The sequence below is a fragment of the Wyeomyia smithii genome, chromosome 1 (assembly GCF_029784165.1).
Source record: "Wyeomyia smithii strain HCP4-BCI-WySm-NY-G18 chromosome 1, ASM2978416v1, whole genome shotgun sequence".
NCBI lineage: Eukaryota > Metazoa > Arthropoda > Insecta > Diptera > Culicidae > Wyeomyia > Wyeomyia smithii.
In genome coordinates this window covers 112,026,276-112,042,897 of record NC_073694.1, presented here as the reverse complement: position 1 = coordinate 112,042,897, position 16,622 = coordinate 112,026,276, and the positions used below count along the sequence as shown (strand labels likewise).

General features: G+C 34.1%; 2 long non-coding RNA genes across 2 annotated transcripts; both read right to left on the bottom strand.

The window, feature by feature from the left end:
* Positions 1-7,988: 7,988 nt before the first annotated feature.
* On the bottom strand, positions 7,989-10,253 carry LOC129717498 (uncharacterized). The gene is made up of 4 exons (XR_008726683.1): positions 9,721-10,253; positions 9,084-9,660; positions 8,643-9,028; positions 7,989-8,582 (listed from the first exon to the last, which is right to left on the bottom strand). It is a non-coding gene; the product is annotated as an uncharacterized LOC129717498 (long non-coding RNA).
* Positions 10,254-13,206: 2,953 nt separating this feature from the next.
* On the bottom strand, positions 13,207-14,970 carry LOC129717807 (uncharacterized). Its single transcript, XR_008726745.1, has 4 exons — positions 14,070-14,970; positions 13,867-14,015; positions 13,664-13,806; positions 13,207-13,587 (listed from the first exon to the last, which is right to left on the bottom strand). It is a non-coding gene; the product is annotated as an uncharacterized LOC129717807 (long non-coding RNA).
* Between the last annotated feature and the right edge of the window lie 1,652 nt (positions 14,971-16,622).

Here is a 16,622-nt window from a genome sequence, read left to right as displayed (position 1 = left end):
TTGGCCGAAGTAACGGTACAGAATCTGTGTATACAGATATACAGATTTTCGTCGAAAAGTACATATTTACAGATTTTTCGAAATTGACATCAATGTTTATAAACACTCCCAATTTTATTTCATTAAATATTAAGCAAATTGAACATATTTTCAACTCCTTACACGTTTTAAGCTAAAAATTTTGTTTATGTACCATAAAAACTTAAAAAATACAAAGTTCTTTATTTTTAAACAGTACAGATTTTTTTTACAGATATTTTTGTTCCAGATACAAATGTTCAGATTTTTTCAAGGGAAAACACAGATTTAAATGTGGCAACCCTGGTCTTGCGAGTCACATTTTACAAACAATACAAAATCAACAACTAACTTTATTTTGTCTAGATATCTTATAAAAAGTAAAAAAAAAGAACGGATATTATATTCTATATTATGTATGCTATACTGTAAAGCAATTACGGTCTCTTAAAAGGCATAACGGCCTTCCACATTTCGAGCAACAAAAATATGTAAAATGGCTACGAGAATCACAATGGTAACAACGTAATCGCTCGTCACATCTGTTTTCCACGCTGAATGAGCCAGTTTGCAATTTCGATACGAAAGTCCAGCAACGTAATTCTGGTTTCATCAAGTCGCGTATCGTGACGTCGGTATTGTATTGAAGGCATCGATGTGCTATTTCAGTCACTCTTTAGAAAACAACACTTTTTGAACGATAATTCTAAATTTTCAAACGTGTTGGGAACAATTTCATTTTTGTTGTTATTCGCCCAGTGGTGCTCTGATGCACCAAGGTTTGAGCATTCATAAAACTTGATTAAAATGAGAAAAATGACTACAAATTGTTTTAAGGAGTGTTGTGACACCTAATTAATAAGAAAATATTTTTTGCACGGATCATCAATAGAATGGTGATAGCTCATGAACAATAGAAGATATCGAATTATTTTTCGAAGAAAAAAACGGCACTTTTTCAAATATTTGATACTCTAATAAATTATTGACTGTACATTTTTGGATAATTTTTTGCCGGAACATAAGTTAGGTGTGCAAGAATATATTTTCGAAATTCGAGCGACATTGCTAAATAATTCGTTACGATATACACATCCAAACTTGTGGTGCTTTAGAGCAACCATGGTAAAGAGAGGGTTAACAGCAGTTATAAACAATTAATTATATTTAGATCCATTGGACTGCTTCATAATTTGTCTCGCTAACTGATACAATAGGTTAAGGTTATTTGTAAGTTGTTTAACTTTATAATGAAAAATAATTTCGAAAGAATTCTCGATTATAGTGGTGCAGAAAATCGCTAAACAAAGTTTCCCGAAATTACACAAAGGTTAATTGGTTACCAAATTTGTAAGTAAATATTAAGGCTTGGAAACCAAAATTTACTAATTAAGAACATTTAATAAATTATAGCTTAAAGCTACACGCACAAAAAACGGCGTTGCTATTAAGAATCGGTAATAACAACCAGATTTCCAATAAAAATGATCTAAAAAAACATTTACAGGACGAGTGGAGTAAAATTCCAGCTGAATACACTAAAAAGCTGGTTGAAAGTGTTCTAAAACGGCTCAAAGCTGTGATGTGTGAATAAATGGGTTTAATACAAAGTATTAAACCCATTTATTCACACATGTTTACAAAATATAGCTAGTTATTATTAATACTGTACGAATATTAATTTGAGTAAATATTGCTGTATAAATCAGTTCAAAACAATTTTCAGAGAATTAAAAATCACTTTCCCAAAACCATATATCACGTATTGTAGTTTAACATTTGCTTCATTATCGCACTTAAACAAACCATCTGAAAAAAAAAATATTCTCTTGAAAAAATTGTTAAGAAAAATTGCATGGTGGTGTACGAATTCGAGTTTGTGTCACTGTATGTACTTATGACAAGAGCTCTTGATAAAAAGAAATTTATAGTTCAAATCAACTAATGAAAAGACACTGACTGGAGGAGGTCCATAAAAGTGAAGAGCAATTAATACGATTATCGTCACAATTTAAAAAATTTAACCAAAACGCATAATTTGAAATATACGCACTGATTACAAGGTAATAATCAAAATATGTGTCGGCGAACGAGTAATACATCACTTTTTAATTGTTAGCAGCATTTAATGGAAACCTTTGTATTTTTTAAAATTTTCTGATTGTTTAATAAAATGAATCAAACATTATTTAGTCGGTAAACTAAGCACAGTAGGGTTTGACAATAAAATTCTGACACTCGAGGGTATGAAAACACTTGTAAACAAGGTTAATTCTGGGTTTCAACTTAGCTCAGAGGTTTTAGATATTAAAACGTATTTACGAAACTTACTCATATGTCTATTTCCACACATTGGATACAACTTATGTTAGTATATTTGCTGCAAGAATTAAACAGTTTCGATGAATCATTTCTTTAACTACTTTCAGCACCATTTCAGTTTGAAACTGACGTACTCAAAAAGGCAGTTCTGCGAAAATTAGAATACACAAAACACTGTTGTTTTCATTATGCGTGACCTGACGGAATGCAGAGCAGAGCTGCCAGATTTTATTTTGATAAATCTGTATTTTGTTCGTGTGCTTACAAGTGCTCGGGTTTGGGCACATCTGTTCAACTGAAGAACCAAAAACGAGACAAAATCTCTTTATTTTAAGTATCGACATCTAGCGGTGGAGAGAATGCTTTTTACACTCGAAATTTCATCACGCTTATATTCCATTCATTCAACAAAAGGACTGTATGAGCTCTCGCCCCTTTTTTCGTCGAGAGAATCCTATGTTCTCCCCGGTACTGGTATAGCGAGGGTGCCTTTTCATGATAGACGTACAGTACCACCCGCATACGTGCAACCACAGATAACAGACATCCAAGCTAGTTTCGCTTTATGTGTAAAAAGATTCAACGGTTTTTTAGCATGTCGCAATACGCAGTATGGTGGCGCTAAGAACACTTAGTAGTCAACGATTTAATAAAATCGATAGCTTTACAGCTTTTATCGATATTCTCGCAATAAGAAGGGTTGCGGTTTTTAATGTAGAAATTTCGAGCAGTCGTAATTTGTACACAATCGACAATTTTATTCCTTCCCAGCTTATATTTACGATAAATATGTTTGTTTTAATGTTGATTTGAAAAAAAAAAACACCCACCTTACAAAATCAGTGTTATATCATTGCAAAAACAGCGACTCTATAACCTGTGATAATGTTCATGCGTCTGGCAGCTTTGACTGTAATCCAGCGCTGCCATCACTAAACTGGTTAGAGTCGCAAGTTGCAGAAAGATGTTGTTAGCATTCCAAACGAGTAAAAGTTTGAAATCTTACACACGATTTCTGGAGATTTTTGTTCTAGCTTGGATGTCTGTTATCTGTGGTGCAACGGTTTTTATGTTGATATATTTTTAATGAATTTCATTGTTGCCCAAGTTGAAAACTGAATATCTTGACTAACGACAATCTTTTTTTTACATTGTACCTGATGTCGTAAGCAGTGCTGGTACAGCGCGTCTGATATGCTTTTCTAGCAATGTTAGTTATAAAAAAACGGTACGAAAAAAAAAAATTGTTGGTCGATAAATTCGGTTTCCAAGTCCAACGAAAATATAAATATATAAATCAACTAACAGGTTAAAATAGTTTCAACAGTCGTGAGGTGTACGATCCAAGAAAATTTGTTAGGCAATGTTTGAATGGTTGGAAGATTCTTAGTTTAATTTGTTCTATTGACGTTGAATGTGAATTGTTACTAAATTTCCACTTTAAAGATCTCTTGAATGCGGTCCTGTCTTAACTTGATTTTGATAGATTCAACTATTCAAGATCACCTTTTTGCCTGGTCATTAAGGCAAAAAAAAAATAGTTTTTTTGGTGCATGTTCAAGCTATTGGAGCGAACTGTTCGAACGATGCATTGTAAAATCAATGTAGGATTGAACAGCAATAAAAGAATGCGGAAGCTTGGGCACCGATTTGTTACAGAGTTTTGTTCGAAGTTACATATCTGTTCTGTGGTTTGGGCTCAGATTATTGAAACATAGATATCCAACTCAACCAACAATACGGGCAACAAAAACGTGGCGCCTCTCCGAGTATGATGACGGTTGACGGTGAACATTAAGGTGATTGCTATTTTTTTAGGTTTGGTCAGATTTGTGCGGTGTTTTTAACAGACTAACCTATATGGTCTACATCAGTGGTTCCCAACCTTTTCGGCTCCGCGGCCCCTTTTGCCAAACACAAAAAGCTCCGCGGTCCCCTTTGCGAAGCACAGAAGGCTTCGCGGCCCCCCAAAAGAATTTCAGATACAAGTTTTGCAATACGGGCCTGCATTTTTCAGTTTTATATCGTTCTGCAAGTTTAACTTGTTTTACGTTTTGGTCCTAATACGCAGAAGAGTTTACCTTAAATATACCTATATAGAGATACCTAAAAAGAAATTTTAACAAGAGTCTATGTTTATAATATAGAGTCGCGCAAAGATGAAACCAAAGGAACCAAATCAGTGTCAAACGAGGTTACCAGTCGAGCAATGTGAATAAACAAGGTGATAACGTTAGGAGTGAATGAAAAGTGTTGTTATTAAGCGTGATTAAGAATATGTGTTTTTCCGAAGTTCTACTTACACATTTTAATCCAACATCAAACCTGTACACTAGTTCAGTTAAATTTAAGAAAGCATCACCGGTGCAATCTTTCAAAACTGTGTACCTTGTGAAGAATTTCAAAAAATGATATTCGCTTATGCATGGTGAAAAACAGAACTGTATAGTTCTTGGCTGGGAGGGAGAAACGGATACGAAGCTGTGTTAGTGTCAAAATGAACCAGAATGAGCTGTCATTGACTGTCAATTTGAACCAAGGAAAAATAAGTTTTTTTTGCGATGAGTATTGTTATAACTGAAAGGTATCGCGTTGCTCGAAAAAATATTCATCGCAAACAGTTTTTGTATTCATTGTCGTTTTACAAAAAATTTTGGTTTGTTTTTACGTAAAATAACAAATTTCATAAGCTTTAAGGAATACACAAAACTGTTCCACATAAAACTCTATTTTGTCCTGTCCAACGTACAGATAGGATATCACAGTATTCAGCAATTGTTTTTTTTTAAATTTTCCACAACTTTGCTGAAGGAAGCTATCTGGTATATTGAAAATTAGAAAAAATATTTTTTTATCCAACTATTAGGTGCATTGATCGAAAAACTAAAAACGCCAAAAGTAAGGCCTTGTTCTATGAAACAATTTTGCTGAAGACATTGAGTAAATAAAATCAATTTTTCACAGTCAAATCAAGATGATCACGATTTTACGAGTTAAGACCACTGTGCACTGTGGAATTTTCAAATAAATCTTTTCACCAATTACACTGTGCTACAAATGAAAAAAAATGCAAGCACTTCTGAAGTAACCTAGTGTAGGTTGTAGGTCTTGTTGAGTGTAACATTCGCTTATACTAGAAATTTTCCAAACGCCCCCAAAATCTGAAGTTATGGTCAAAATACGGTTTTTTGGACCACAGGGCATACATTTTTTTTTAACTCAGTCATTTCTCAACCGATTTTCAATATTTAGGCAGTTTTGGAAAGAAGATAAACAGAGCTTTCAAAACATCTACTGGTTTGTACTAATATCACTAAAACATGTTGAGTTATTTGAGTTTAAATATAATTTTTTAAATTTTTTCACACAATGTTTCAATGTGAGGTCTGAGAACTGGGTTTTGATCATAACTTCAAATTTTAGGGGTATACGAAAAACTTTAGGTATGCGCGCTATTAACACTTGACTAGAGCTATTACCCACACTAGGTCACATCAAAAGCTCTTGCATTTTTTACCATTTGTAGCACCGTGAAACAATTGTGCGTTAGATGCCAAAAAATCTGGTTTTCTTAAAAACCCTATAATTCAGCCAAATATTCACCGATTTTCACAAAACCACTTTTGTTTGATTTGTCATTGAATATTATTTCAAAATTTTATTGTATTTGTAGTATCTTTCTTACAAAAATAGGTGGAAAATTTCAAGTTATGTTGAAAAATAGCATGTAAAAGTCTAAAAAATTATATTTAAACTCAAATAACTCAACATGTTTTAGTGATATTAGTACAAACCTGTAAATGTTTTGAAAGCTCTGTTTATCTTCTTTCCAAAACTGCCTAAATATTGAAAATCGGTTGAGAAATGACTGAGTTAAAAAAATGTATGCCCTGAGGTCCAAAAAACCGTATTTTGACCATAACTTAAGATTCTGGGGGTGTTTGGAAAATTTCTAGTATGAGCGAATGTTACACTCAACAAGACCTACAACCTCCACTAGATCACTTCAGAAGTTCTTGTGTTTTTTCACCATTTGTAGCCCCGCGAAATAATTGTGGTATAGAAGCCAAAAACTCTGGTTTTCCATAAAAAGATATAACTCAGTCAAATATTCACCGATTCTCACAAAACCACTTTTGTTTGATTCGTCATTGAATATAACTTCAAAAGTTTAGTGTATTTGTAGTATGCTTCTCACAAAAATAGGTGGAAAATTTAAAATAAATTGAAAAATTGCGTGAAAAAAACTAAAAAATTGTATTTAAACTCGAATAACTCAACATGTTTTAGTGATATTAGTACAAACCAGTGGATTTTTTGAAAGCTCTGTTTATCTTCTTTCCAAAACTGCCTCAATATTGAAAATCGGTTGAGAAATGACTGAGTTGAAAAAAATTGTATGCACTGAGGCCCAAAAACCGTATTTTGACCATAACTTCAGATTTTGGGGGTGTTCGGAAAATTTCTAGTATGAGCGAATGTTACACTCAACAAGACCTACAACCTACGCTAGGTAGCACAGTGTTATTAATGTTTTGAAATATAACTTTTTGAATGTTTAGAAACTATTTTGGAAGTTATTTCATAAAATGGTGGTTAAATACGTGCTTTATAATAAGTATTTCGTCGTTTTTATATCACTTTTTTGTACTTTTCGACCTTCAAAAGGGCATTACTCAAAAATGTATCGTACGATGATTTTGAAATTTTGATCAGAGATTCTGGACGTCATAACGAATCGAATGGTGTACTCAGATTCTTTGGTGCATTTTATTTTATAATAACGGTCTGTGGGAGCACCGTGTAATAATCATGCTAGCGCTTCTCATGATTTAAGGCTTTGGTTACAATTTCGAACACACTTCATCACGGTCAAACTCGAAACTTTGAAGAAACTTTTATACAATGGCAAATTGAAGAAACACAGACTCGAAAAATTAGTCTGTAATATTTGCACATTCAGTATTCCTTCGTTTGAGTCATGCATGCGTTACAGCAAGAAGATAGTTACACGCTATCAGAAAACGACGTATGTGCGTGTTCTCTGTTTTGAGTGTAGTATTCGTTTCACCCTCCCAGGTTCTTGGCAACAAACGGCACAAAAACTGTGATGCCGAAACGATAGATTTTCTCTTTGCGCGACTCTATATACACATAGACTCTGATTTTAACTTCCTGTCAAATTTACCAAGAGCTTCGCAGCCCCCCTAGATGAGCCTCGCGACCCACTTGCCGGCCGCGGACCAACGGTTGGGAACCACTTTTACTTTTTTGCCGAAATACAGCTGAATAACATTCACTAGACGAGCTCAGCAAAAAACATTACTGATCTCTTCTGTGAACTTAAATATTTTCTGCACTTTTTTATAGTTCAGTATAGGGGTGTGCGAAATCGACTTTTCAGGTGTCGAAACGAAACGAAACGAAATTGACCCTTAATTTCGATTTCGTCAAATTAGACGAAACGAAATCAAGGTAGGTTTCGAGTTCTCGAAACTAAACGAAATTGGTCTCTAGTTTCCATCGAAACTAAACGAAATTTCGCGAAATTTCGGAAGAAACATAAATGTTTCTAAAACATATCAATAAAATATTTTGGTTTATTCGCATTGATTCTTTTAGTTTATTATTTCTTATAGTTCCAATGAGTTAAATACTTTCTATTCTTTTACAGCACTTTCATCATTCCAAATCCATTTGGAAATTTGTACCTTATCGAAATTCTCTTTTATAAATACTAATTTTTCGAGGTTTGTAGGGTCCAAAGAGTGACGCTGTGGAGTAGAGATATTTCCGCCTGCAGAAAATGTTCTCTCTGAAGCCGCTGATGAGACTGGGATGCAAAGATATTGCCGAGCTAAACGTGATAATAATGGGAGATTCACCTGTGCAGCTCTCCACCAACCAAGTATGTCAACATCTACCGAATCTACTCGGGGCGTGTGGTTCAAATAGACAAGTATTTCACGTTCTAAGTCAGGTTTACTGTTCACATCCAGGTTTAAATTTTCGGCTTCCCGATTCATGGTTGGTTCGGTTAATTGCTCCAATTCCCCCCAAGTAGAACTAGGTGTGTTGACGTATGTATTCATCAGAACGTTATCCTTTTTAGGCTTCGTCGGTGTCCGAGATGAGTGTTCTCGCAAAATTTTGTTTTTCACAGTTTCAAGTGTATAATGGTCGTCATCCAATTTCATTACAGAGCCTTTAAATCGAGGGTGTAAAAAATTTCCTACACAGTACTGAAATTTATAATGATTAATATCATCTCTATTTCATAAGTAGCAAAATATTGTGCTTACCGAAAATTCCTCTTTTCCTTTGTTAGGAATTTATTGATTTAGATTGTTGATAAAAAGGCGACTAAATTCTCTCGCATATTTGCCAGAGTCGTGATACTTTAATTCAAGGTTGTTTAGAGTTACCAAGTAACACATAGCATATTGTAAAGTAGGTGTTTTATCGGGTGACAGTTGTTCTGAAGCGACACGAATGTCGTCTAACGGCAACATCAATTGCCTTAACCGCTCGAAACCATCTTCGTCTGGAATAATCTTAGCCAGCTCTGTACCTCGATCTATGCTTCGGATATTTAATAAGGGAACTTTCAAATGTATTATCGATTGTATGCAGTAAAACAGACTATTCCATCGCGTTACAATAGGTTGACAAATTTTTCTGAAATGAACTGCAAGAATATCCGTTAAGAAAATAGGACAAAATATTTTTAATTAACATCGTACCTTGAGGAAAGCAGTCATCACAAGCCCGTTTTATCCTTTCTTGGCTCAAGGATGATTTATGTGTCATTGAAGCTATTTCTTTGCAAAACCGAACTTGTTTTGAGATTGTTTCATGTTCCATCACTTTCGATACACACGTATTCAAGATGCGGTCTATACATCGAATATTATTCCCGATTTCTCTTGACATTTTCATCCCTTTAAGCATGTTGGCTCCAGAATCAGTGATAGCATATTTGGTAGTATTATCTTTAATACCAGGTATTCCTCCTATCATCTCATCGCATAGGTCGATTGCTTCAGCTGTATGTCGCCCTTGGAATGATCTACATTCGCACGCAATTTTTTCAAATCGAAATCTTTTGTTATATAATGTATCGTCAAGCTTTGGTAAGGATCATTGCTTCGGGACGTCCAAGTATCACTGGTAAACGCAACACCATCACAGTGCGGCAATTCATTCGTGAGAATTTTGTCAACAGCAATCTTCACATTGTGGTAAAGTAATGAGCATTTAGTACGAGAAAATGTAGTATGACTTTTGACTGTTACGCGAGGATTTAAAAACTCAACAAATCTGGAGATAAAAAAACAAATGTTTTGAAATTTCAATTTAATAGTTAGGTTAATTGCAAACCTTTTGAAACCATCTTCTTCTACTAGGCTGAAAGGCTGGTTTGTAGTTGCAAGAAATAGCATTATATTCAGATCTGCTTGCATTTGTGTTTTGCCTGTAGGTGAATATTTAGCACTGGACGGTCCTTGGTGAAACGCATCGCGTATATCTCGTGTACTTTGCTTACACTTTCCTAATGAGTTAGTTTTGGTCATCGCATCATCCAAAGCCGAATTATTATTCTGCGGTAAAAAAAAATATTCGTTTTCTATGGCCAACACAGCACAAAAAAGTTCAAGGCATTTTTCGAGTTAACGGAGTTAGGGGCTGTCCACATTCCAGGTGGACAGAAAAATCGTCATTTTAGATCCCCTCTCGCAGACAACCGTGGACATTGATGAAACACTTCTCTCCCCCTTCTCTTTGTCCACGTAGACATTTTTTTACAAAACCAAAAAAAAAACAAGAAATACATTATAAGTTTTGCTGTAAATGGTTTTGAAGTTGAAAGAGACTAAATAGAAAAATAGTTTCCAATGTTACTGGAAATTTTTGTTTGAAAAAGAACTGAAATGTTGATTTATATTGGTTGATGCAAAAAAAAAAAAACAATAAACAACTCTACAAATCAAGCAAAGAAATACAAATACTTGCAAACGTATAAAATCTAGAAGAAACTAAAAGAAATATAATCAGTTTATGCCTTAAATGATTGATAACACTTTTCAACGCGATAAAAAAAACACAATATACAACAAAATCTACTCTAAAAAGACTTCCAGCAAATCAAAATCGGAAGCCAAACAGAAAACATAATTCAGAAAGTTCGTGAAACCCTAAAAGCTTCTGCAGAAGCTTGAAACATAAATTTTTTTCTATAAGTTGGGAAAGATTTAAAAAATAACAAATATACAATTGAACTCAAAATAAATGAAAACTTTTCGTCAAACAAACTGACTGAAACCTTAGAAAACAGAAAGTAAAAATATATTCAAAGTTTCTGTTTAACAATTTCTCAGGAAAACTGGAAAATTCAAAAAATCAGGAAGAGGCCAAAAACTGCTTTTAAAAGTTACCGGTTAAAGCCTTTTCTAAACAAAAAAAATTTAAGTTAGGTAAAAAAAAGCAAACTACCTTTAAAAAACTAACGAGTAATTTTAAGGAGTGGGAAAGTCTAGAAGGAAACTGATTCTATTTCAACCGAATGGTTGGAGGACGCTTCTTAATAAGAAAAAAATATCAAAGCAGAAATTGATTCCAAATTTAGCTAAAAGGGGTTTTATATATAAATGAGACTTATGACGAAACTCTATCCAAATTCAGCTGTGAGCTTAGTTGAAAGTTATTCTAAAAATGATTTCAAATTATATAAACTCAAAAGTACCTCTGTTAATAAGAGAAAACGAAAAAAAAATCCTAATTTACCCGAAATTCTTGAAATGTTCTCAACATGTCTCAAGAATCTTTCCAAAAGAAGAAGAGACCACAAATAAAATGATTTCAAATTTATCTTAAAGAAAGCTCTAAAAGCCAGCATACTGTAGAAATTTCTGAAATGTATTTTTTTTTGTTAATTTCCATTTTTTTTGGAAAAAAACGTGCCCACGTGAACATCATCATTACCCCCTCTCCCCTTCCGTGGACAAACGTGGACATTTGCGTACCCCCTAGCCCACATGGAATGTGGACGGCCCTTTATTGTTTTGATTCCGAAAATAATAGCTTAGACAATCGTTACACTCGTGATAGCAAAATAAAATTGAAGGATGCGCTCCCTCGATAGAAAATAAATGAACATATAAAGGACACAGGGATTAATAGTTAAAAAAACGTGATGTTAAACGAATGTGTAGGAGCATTCCTAGACTGTTCTGTTGACTGCAACACATTTATAATAAATCTTGTCTTTTTTCTCAACAGATTTTTTTTCGAAATAACTTTATCAATCACTTTTTAACTCTATTGTTGAAAACACATAATTCACAAGTAGAGTATTCTCAGTACGAAATACAAAACAGAAGGAAAAAAACGTAGATAGTTTCAAATCACTTTTATATATTTTATTTTATATTTTTATTACAAACTGCTTTTGGTCAGAGTCAATGACGTTCGAATAGATTTCATTTTGAAAATCGAAGAAATTTTTCAACTTTTCATAACCTGTATAAGTCATAAAAGAAAATAGTTCAGATATGGTTTTGGCCAATACGTACAATTTTATGATGTTAAAAAAGTCATTAGAGAGCTGCAAAATTTAACGAGTTTTCCCTACACACATTCATAAACAAATTAGTAATCATACTTACTTTCTTGAAACAAAAGACGATGTTGTGATTGGAAGAATGGTTTTAGAAGTATTTTGCTGATGACAGTGAATATTTCACATGATATAAATCTTGCTTAAATAAATTTTGTTGGTTATGTTTAACAAACTAAGATTTTTTGAAACACTTGTTTTCAAACATCAATCGCAATAGGTTGTGGTTAGCATCGAGGATTCTCGAAAAATCTTCAATGCTAATTCCAGTTTTCATAGAGAGTGATCGCATATTTTAATGAATTAACAAGAACGTCAAGCCGTGATTGTTTAAAATATCAATTTGAATGTAGTTAGTTCTATTGAAAAGGAATGGTCAGATTATCACTCGTATGTTTCTGCTTAACCACATTCGTAGCAAACTTGATTGGGCGCAATCTAGTCTCAAACATTTTGAAAACGTGAAAGCATAACTATAAGATTTCCTAAACCCTTATCAAATCAGTGCTCCCAGGAGCTGCACTGTAAATTACTTGGTAAAATGTTTACCTGATGCATAGAACTGGCATATTTTCAACAATTTTGTAACACAAAAACAATCCAGCACAAGCTGCAAGTTAACGACCAAATTTTTCAATTTTATCAATGAATAAAAAATTTGAAGGATAACACTAATAGACAAAAACAAAGAAACAGTTGCCCTAAAACTCAAAAAAGTTGTCCTAAAGAGGTTATAGCAATGATACAAACTAATAAATTTAACTAATAAATTTGTAGACTACTCCACTGAAGCTACCCAACTAGATACATAAGCATGCTAGTTTAAAATCTAAGATATCAGTTTGTTCTTTTCTTCAGGATAACTGTCGGAAATCATATAGGTTGCCTAATGCAGGTTATGTATCTCTAGTAGGCATCATGAGCCCACACTTATATAATATATTCACTTCTAATCATCCAAATTTATCACCACAATTCAAGGAATTTGTATTCACTTCTGTAAACAGAATGACCCTTTGTGAAATATGTAATGATAAATTTAATAAAATAATGATATGGTTTACTTTGGTTTAATCACGTGAAATACTAGTTCAGAAATAGAGCATTTTACTATCAAGAAGAATATATGAAAATGCATACATTATATATTTGTTCAAATTTCATTACTTGTATTAGGTACTGAAGGATAATGAATAAATGTTAGAAATAATTAGAAAATAATTTTACCTGGATTTTTTCTTTTTGCTTAGCTACGGTATAGTCGATGTAAATTGATTTGTGACGACTTTTTAAATGGGTGTGAAGAGCCGTTGTAGATGAGTCTTTGGTTTGAAGTTTTGCACCGCATCACAGACATTTTACATTTTTTGGGTCTTCTCGTTTGAAATGTTTCCATAACAGATGATTTTTAATTTTCCACCAATAGTATCCAATACTGGTGTACTCTCTTCTAGTGGGTCCTCATTTCTAGTTCTATCAACAATGTCAATTTCTACGACCGTATTTTCGGTGGATTTTTCTTTAACGGCAGAAACGCTTTCCTTCAACACTTCTGTTTCTCTCTCGAAGAAATATGAGTCTATGCGATTGCGCATTTTTTTTTTCGCGGATGCCATCGCAAAGTTGGCAAACTGGTAAAATTAGAAAATTGAGGAAATTAGCAATTTTTCCACGCATATGTATTGTTATAACAGTGCGATTACTTACCTAGACTCGTTTCTTAGTTAAATCGATGTTGTTCGTAGTGGCAAGACGGCTCCTTCCATCAATTTTCGACAATATATATATACAGCTGTTACGTAGCGTATCGCTGGTTTTCGAACTTGTGATTACAAAATCTGTCACTGCAGCTATACAATTTTACATACTTTTTACAAATATTTTAACAAATTAATCAAAAATAAATTTACCTACACATCCACACCTCGACTCCGAATGAAAAGTTGAATTGAATCCGCTGGTTGGTGGTTTGTGACGGTAAAAGGTAGCGACGGCGACTTTCATTAAAAACGAACAGCAGCTACGAAATGCTTCGCCGTTTTCTTAGGCTGTTGATTATCTGCGAAATCCTCAAAATATGTTACAGCAGCTATACAAACAGCAAACTGCTCACCTAAACTTATTTTCTTGGTTGAAACAAAACACTGGTCGGTTTTGACAAAATGGCAGCTTTGTGAACATCGATTTCTCCCGAATGTCTCAATAATTATGGAACAGATCAATCACTTTCTATTTACCGATTTCACTAAAAAAAATCCTCACTAAAGTTGAAAAAGCCTTTTGCTGAATTATTCAATTAAATGCAATCGTTCAGATAGTAATCCACCAGAAAATAAAATATTTCAAACTGTTTCCAATAACACGTGCATCGCTTATTCCTGTTCTCGAAGTAATACTGACCGGAAATACCAAAATATGTTAACAGTTGCCAAGAAAATTCGTGTTGTCGAGATTAAAAGAGATATTGAAGGCTGTTCGCACCAACGTGAACTCTCGTATGTATTGCCAAAATGTGCGTGATGACGAAAGCCTTCCTTCCATCTTTTTCACATGCAAAAATCAAACAAATATCAGCAACACTGTCAATGCGAAATGTGTGTGCTGGAGTAGGCAAGCTTCGAAATGTCGGAAATGTCTCATCGTGTTACTCAGTATTCGATACAACCGATACTACGACGCTGCTGATATTTGTTTGATATTTTGCATGAGAGTAATAAGGAAAGATATATTTTCGCTTTTGTCATCACGCACCAAAGTATTTTGAAGAGTTAGTTTAGTTCTAAATACTTTGATCACGAACGTGTTGACAATTTATATGGGAATTACATAAGTGTGAGCAGCCTCTGAAATTTTTTGAGCTTCGTTGTCGAATTATGAAGCTGCTGATGTTTGTTTGGGTTTTGCACGAGAAATATAGAGAGAAGAATATTGATTCTTTAGCCGTCACCAGGGTTGCCACTTGATTTAAAATTGAATCCAGCAAAACGCAAATAAAATATCTGGCACCAATCTAGAAAATATTCCGTCACAAAAAGAAAATCAAAACAAAATTTTGGATAGCATAACAACTTTGGCATTTTTTTTTTCATATTATATTATTCAATTATATGCAAGGTTATGGACATATACTCTCTTTTGTTGTTTTTATTTTCCGGGGTGACAATAAGTGCAAAACAGTTTGTTTTTGTTTATACCAGCTATCTGGCGTTTCTGTCGTATTCGCTCTGACGGAGAGGATAGAAATTTCTGCAGAAGTTAATATGATAGCAACCATTTTGGTAATTTTCTCTGAAATTCGTGTGTGGATTTACTTCTGTCAGGGCTAATTCTAATGCTTCTACTTCTGCTGCATCTTTTTGAATCTCATTGCGGGTAACCCGGCAGGAAATGACAAGATAAAGCATAAATCACCCGAAGTTCTGTCAAAGTGGCAACCCTCTCTGATTGGTCGATTTTATTTAGCGCACTGATGAATTCTCGACTACTTTGTGATAAGGTCGTATGTCTAAACGTAAACAAAACGAGTTAGAGATGATTTGTACTTGTGAAGTACATGGGATATAACTCTCACGCGTTTTGTTTACGTTTAGACATACGACCTTATCACAAAGTAGTCGAGAATTCTATAATTACCGTTCTAGCTGAAAATCGAAAAAAACGACTTGCGACATTCGATTTTTTTACCTTGTGCACACTGCGTATAATGTCGCATCTAGTGCGCTGTTTAGCGCATCTGATGCGCTATACAGTGCACTAGATGCGACATTATGCACATTGCGCATAAGGAACCATTCAAATATTACATAACGCGGAATTTGGCAATTTTCAATACCCACCCACCCCCATGTAACGCAATTTTACATGTTTGCCACATGCAATATAATGCTCCGCTGAATACCCCCCCCCCCACCCCCTAGAGCGTTATGTATTATTTGAATGATCCCTAAGGCAAAAAAATCGAAAGTCGCGAGTTATTATCTCGATTTTTAACTAGAACAATAATATAAGCGGTACGGTTGCCCATGTTGCGCATCCAAAATCTGTCGGTATTTTTCTTTTATACTGTTTGTTTCTGATTAGGAAGTGGATGAACTTGCACTTGGTCCAACTATTTCAGCGGATTTTCTCCAACTTCCAATAATATTATGTGCAAAATGAAGTTCACAGGAATGGTTGTGGGGACAGTAATGCGCTTGATTCAAGTGTGATTTCCCGTCATGCGCAATTTCTACAAATACCCACTTTTTCAGCATGTGTGAAAATCGACAAACGGAATATTCATCATGTTACCGTATGATTGCAAATTAATTTCCCAAAAGGCTTGAGATACTCTGAAATCGCGTTAATTTTTTTCCACGAAAATGTCCCAGCTTTAATATTTTTTCAATTGTAATTTTGATTTGACTGAAACTCTGCAAATATGTTTCCATGGGTAGAAGATGCCATTTTATGCTTCTGATTTTTTTTTGTATCACGACTTATTTTTGAGAAGCTATGCCATGTTAAAAGGTATTGATGATTACAAATATTTTAGACCCGAGCGTCGTTCCGAAAAATAAAAGTGTTTCGTCAGGTAACTAAACACGATAAGGCAGCTATTTTTTCGTAAATCTCGGTTAACCAAACTGAAATTTCAGCACAAAATATCCGAAATCCGAGATTTTAG